The sequence below is a fragment of the Delphinapterus leucas genome, chromosome 14, assembly GCF_059928025.1.
Source record: "Delphinapterus leucas isolate spDelLeu-1000000601 "Yukka" chromosome 14, BTC_Dleu_Yukka2, whole genome shotgun sequence".
NCBI lineage: Eukaryota > Metazoa > Chordata > Mammalia > Artiodactyla > Monodontidae > Delphinapterus > Delphinapterus leucas.
Genome location: NC_143142.1, coordinates 58,314,726 through 58,320,853, shown reverse-complemented (window position 1 = coordinate 58,320,853; position 6,128 = coordinate 58,314,726). Strand labels below are relative to the sequence as shown.

The 6,128-nt window shown below is 35.2% G+C and overlaps 1 non-coding gene across 1 annotated transcript; it reads left to right on the top strand.

Moving 5' to 3' along the window:
* The first annotated feature begins 328 nt into the window (after nt 1-328).
* LOC115802251 (U6 spliceosomal RNA) lies at nt 329-432 on the top strand. The gene has a single exon (XR_004022670.1). It is a non-coding gene; the product is annotated as a U6 spliceosomal RNA (small nuclear RNA).
* The last annotated feature ends 5,696 nt before the right edge of the window (nt 433-6,128 follow it).

Here is a 6,128-nt window from a genome sequence, read left to right as displayed (position 1 = left end):
ACAATATTAGTACAGAGAAAAACTAAGACCAATAATTCAATTCAACACATAGGTTATACGTATCATAAGCTTTAGTAGACAGCCCCAAACTAGTTTTCTAAACTGGTTACACCATTTTACACTCCACCTGTAATATATAAAACTTCTCCATACTCCAAAAGTTCACCACTATTTGATGTTGTCAGTCTTTTAAATTTGTCAATTTGTTACGAAAGCATTTGCATTATACTATAGTTTTAATTTACTTTTACTGATTATTAATAATGTTGTGCAGCTTTAAATTTATTTATCAGCCATTTGAATGACCTCTTCATACAACCTCAATCTCTTGTTCTCACTTAATCAACACACATACTAAAATTGAACATTACAGAGATTAGCATGGCCCCTGTATAAGATGTTATGCATATTTTTAAAGCACTGCATATTTTTTATCACATTACCTCCTCAATTCCTGGTGCCACTATCACTGCCTCCTAATGCCAAGGAAAGAAAGAGAAGGAAAGGAAAGGGAAGAGAAGGGAAACTACATCATACTTTTTCTGATACTGCTGCCTCCACCTGGGATTTCTTTCCTTCCTTACCCTTCTCCAGTTCTCTCAGTGAGATGACTGTTAAGGTAGCTGAAGGTTTGTTACATATTCTTCAATCTCCAGCTATAACTAAAGTTTGTTATACCTCCTTTGTACAGTCATTTAAGAACAAGGGCCATATCTTACTAAACTTTATACCCCTACTATGTAGTATTATTTTAAATATATATTAGAAACTAAATAAAGATTTTATAAATGGGTAATAAGTAAATGAAAGTTTTTCTACAGTAGCATGCTTTTCACAAGCTGTGTGAAGTTGGGCAAATGACATAACGTTTCTGATCTTTAATTTCTCAACTGTAAATGGAAGTGAGAATAATTTTTTCATAGGCTTATTATGAGAATTGTAACATAATTAATGTAAAAATATGTGTTTTTACCATGCCAGTACAGTTTCAATGCTCAATAAATTATAATAATGAATGTTAATACTTAAAAAAAAAACACTCAGTCTCTCTTTTTTTTTTTAATCTTTATTGGAGTATAATTGCTTTACAATGGTGTGTTAGTTTCCACTTTATAACAAAGTGAATCAGTTATACATATACATATGTTCCCATATCTCTTCCCTCTTGTGTCACCCTCCCTCCCACCCTCCCTATCCCACCCCTCTAGGTGGTCACAAAACACCGAGCTGATCTCCCTGTGCTATGCGGCTGCTTGTCACTAGCTATCTATTTTATGTTTGGTAGTGTATATATGTCCATGCCACTCTCTCACTTTGTCACAGCTTACCCTTCACCCTCCCCATATCCTCAAGACCGTTCTCTAGTAGGTCTGTGTCTTTATTCCTGTCTTACCCCTAGGTTCTTCATGACATTTTTTTCTCTTAAATTACATATATAGGTGTTAGCATACGGTATTTGTCTTTCTCTTTCTGATTTACTTCACTCTGTATGACAGACTCAAGGTTCATCCAACTCATTAAAAATAGCTCAATTTTGTTTATTTTTATGGCTGAGTAATATTCCATTGTATATATGTGCCATATCTTTATCCATTCATCCGATGATGGACACTTAGGTTGTTTCCATCTCCTGGCTATTGTAAATAGAGCTGCAATGAATATTTTGGTACATGACTCTTTTTGAATTATGGTTTTCTCTGGGTATATGCCCAGAAGTGGGATTGCTGGGTCATACGGTAGTTCTACTTGTAGTTTTTGAAGGAACTTCCATACTGTTCTCCATAGTGGCTGTACCAATTCACATTCCCACCAGCAGTGCAAGAGTGTTCCCTTTTCTCCACACCCTCACCAGCATTTATTGTTTCTAGATTTTTTAATGATGGCCATTCTGACTGGTGTGAGATGATGTCTCATTGTAGTTTTGATTTGCATCTCTCTAATGATAATGATGTTGAGCATTCTTTCACGTGTTTGTTGGCAGTCTGTATATCTTCTTTGGAGAAATGTCTATTTAGGTCTTCTGCCCATTTCTGGATTGAGTTCTTTGTTTTTTTTATTGAGCTGCATAAGCTGCTTGTAAATTTTGGAGATTAATCCTTTGTCAGTTGCTACATTTGCAAATATTTTCTCCCATTCTGAGGGTTGTCTTTTGGTCTTGTTTATGGTTTCCTTTGCTGTGCAAAAGCTTTGAAGTTACATTAGATCCCATTTGTTTATTTTTGTTTTTATTTCCATTTCTCTAGGAGGTGGGTCAAAAAGGATCTTGCTGTGCTTTATGGCATAGAATGTTCTGCCTATGTTTTCCTCTAAGAGTTTGATAGTTTCTGGCCTTACATTTAGGTCTTTAATCCATTTTGAGCTTATTTTTGTGTATGGTGTTAGGGAGTGATCTAATCTCACACTTTTACAGGTACCTGTCCAGTTTTCCCAGCACCGCTTATTGAAGAGGCTGTCCTTTCTCCACTGTACGTTCCTGCCTCCTTTATCAAAGATAAGGTGATGGTATGTGTGTGTGTTTCTCTCTGGGCTTTCTATCCTGTTCCATTGATCAGTATTTCTGTTTTTGTGCCAGTACCATACTGTCTTGATTACTGTAGATTTGTAGTATAGTCTGAAGCCAGGGAGCCTGATTACTCCATTTCTCATTCTCAAGATTGCTTTGGCTATTCAGGTTATTTTGTGTTTCCATACAAATTGTTAAATTTTTTGTTTTACTTCTGTGAAAAATGTCAGTGGTAGTTTGATAGGGATTGCATTGAATCTGTAGATTGCTTTGGGTAGTAGAGTCATTTTGACAATGTTGATTCTTCCAATCCAAGAACATGGTATATCTCTCCATCTATTTGTGTCATCTTTAATTTCTTTCATCAGTGTCTTATAATTTTCTGCATACAGGTCTATTGTCTCCTTAGGTAGGCTTATTCCTGGATATTTTATTCTTTTTGTTGCAATGTTAAATGGGAGTGTTTTCTTGATTTCACTTTCAGATTTTTCATCATTAGTGTATAGGAATGCCAGAAATTTCTGTGCATTAATTTTATATCCTGCTACTTTACCAAATTCATTGATTAGCTCTAGTAGTTTTCTGGTAACATCTTTAGTATTCTCTGTGTATAGTATCATCTCCTTTACAGTGATGGCTTTACTTCTTCTTTTCTGATTTGGATTCCTTTTATTTCCTTTTCTTCTCTGATTGCTGTGGCTAAAACTTCCAAAACTATGTTGGATAAGAGTGGTGAGAGTAGGCAACCTTGTCTTTTTCCTGATCTTAGTGGAAATGCTTTCAGTTTTAAACCATTGCGGACAATGTTGGCTGTGTGTTTGTCATATATGGCCTTTATTATGTTGAGGAAAGTTCCCTCTACGCCTACTTTCTGCAGGGTTTTTATTATAAATAGGTGTTGAATTTTGGCGAAAGCTTTCTCTGCATCTATTGACACGATCATATAGCTTTTCTCCTTCAATTTGTTAATATGGTTTATCACGTTGATTGACTTGCGTATATTGAAGAATCCTTGCATTCCTGGAATAAACCCCACTTGATCATGGTGTATGATCCTTTTAATGTGCTGTTGGATTCTGTTTGCCAGTATTTTGCTGAGAAATTTTGCAATTATGTTCATCAGTGATATTGGCCTGTAGTTTTCTTTCTTTGTCACATCCTTGTCTGATTTTGGTATCAGGGTGATGGTGGCCTCGTAGAATGAGTTTGGGAGTGTTCCTCCCTCTGCTTTAATTTGGAAGAGTTTGAGAAGGATAGGTGTTAGCTCTTCTCTAAATGTTTGCTAGAATTCACCTGTGAAGCCATCTGGCCTTGGGCTTTTGTTTGTTGGAAGATTTTTAATCACAGTTTCAATTTCAGTGCTTGTGATTTGTCTGTTCATATTTTCTATTTCTTCCTGATTCAGTCTTAGCAGGTTGTGCATTTCTAACAATTTGTCCATTTCCTCCAGGTTGTCCATTTTATTGGCATAGAGTTGCTTGTAGTAATCTCTCATGATCTTTTGTATTTCTGCAGTGTCAGTTGTTACTTCTCCTTTTTCATTTCCAATTCTATTGATTTGAGTCTTCTCCCTTTTTTTCTTGATGAGTCTGGCTAATCGTTTATCAATTTTGTTTATCTTCTCAAAGAACAAGCTTTTACTTTTATTGATCTTTGCTATCATTTCCTTCATTTCTCTTTCATTTATTCCTGATCTGATCTTTATGATTTCTTTGCTTCTGCTAACTTTCAGGGTTTTTTGTTGTTCTTTCTCTAACTGCTTTAGGTGCAAGGTTAGGTTGTTATTTCGAGATGTTTCCTGTTTCTTAAGGTAGGATTGTATTGCTATAAAACTCCCTCTTAGAACTGCTTTTTCTGCATTCCATAGGTCTTCGTGTCTCCATTGTCATTTGTTTCTAGGTAATTTTGACTTCCTCTTTGATTTCTTCAGTGATCATTTCGTTATTAAGTAGTGTATTGTTTAGTCTCCATGTGTTTGTATCTCTTACAGATCCTTTCCTGTAATTGATTTCAAGTCTCATAGAGTTGTGATCAGAAAAGATACTTGAAACAATTTCAATTTTCTTAAATATACCAAGGCTTGATTTGTGACCCAAGATATGACCTATCCCAGATAATGATACATGAGCACTTGAGAAAAATGTGTATTCTGTTGTTTTTGGATGGGATGTCCTATAAATATCAATTAAGTCCATCTTGCTTAATGTATAATTTAAAGCTTGTGTTTCCTTATTTATTTTCATTTTGGATGATCTGTCCATTAGTGAAAGTGGGGTGTTAAAGTCCCCTACTATGAATGTGTTACTGTCAATTTCCCCTTTTGTGGCTCTTAGTATTTGCCTTATGTATTGAGGTGCTCCTATGTTGGGTGCATAAATACTTACAATTGTTATATCTTCTTCTTGGTTCAATCTCTTGATCATTAGGTAGTGTCCTTCTTTGCTTCCTCTAACAGTCTTTATTTTAGAGTCTATTTTTTCTGATATGAGAATTGCTACTCCAGCTTTCTTTTGGTTCCCATTTGCATTGAATATCTTTTTCCATACCCTCACTTTCAGTCTATATGTGTCTCTAGGTCTGAAGTTGGTCTCTTGTAGACAGCATGTATATGGGTCTTGTTTTTGTATCCATTCAGTCTGTTGGTGGGAGCATTTATTCCATTTACATTTAAGGTAATTATCGATAGGTATTTTCCTGTTCCCATTTTCTTAATTGTTTTGGGTTTGTTATTGTAGGTGTTTTTCTTCTCTTTTGTTTCTTGCCTAGAGAAGATCCTTTAACATTTGTTGTAAAGCTGGTTTTGTGGTGCTGAACTCTCTCAGCTTTTGCTTGTCTGTAAAGTTTTTAATTTCTCCATCAAATGTGAATGAGATCCTTCTGGGTAGAGTAATCCTAGTTGTAGGTTTTTCTCCTTCATCACTTTAAATATGTCCAGCCAGTCCCTTCTGGCTTGCAGAGTTTCTGCTGAAAGATCAACTGTTAACCTTATGGGGACTCCCTGTGTGTTCTTCGTTGTTTTTCCCTTGCTGCTTTTAATATGCTTTCTTTGTATTTAATTTCTGAGAGTTTGAATAATATGTGTATTGGTGTGTTTCTCCTTGCATTTATCTTGTATGGGACTCTCTGTGCTTCCTGGACTTGATTAACTATTTCCTTTCCCATATTAGGGAAATTTTCAACTATAATCTCTTCAAATATTTTCTCAGTCCCTTCCTTTTTCTCTTCTTCTGGAACCCCTATAATTCTAATGTTGGTGCTTTTAATGTTGTCCCAGAGGTCTCTGATACTGTCCTCAGTTCTTTTCATTCTTTTTTCTTTATTCTGCTCTGCAGTAGTTATTTCCACTATTTTATCTTTCAGGTCACTTATTCGTTCTTCTGCCTCAGTTATTCTGCTATTGATCCCTTCCAGGGTATTTTAAATTTCATTTATTGTGTTGTTTATCATTGCTTGTTTCATCTTTAGTTCTTCTAGGTCCTTTTTAAATGTTTCTTGCATTTTCTTTATTCTATTTCCAAGATTTTGGATCATCTTTACTATCATTTTTCTGAATTTTTTTTCAGTTAGACTGCCTACATCTTCTTCATTTGTTAGGTCTGGTGGGTTATTATCTTGCTCATTCATC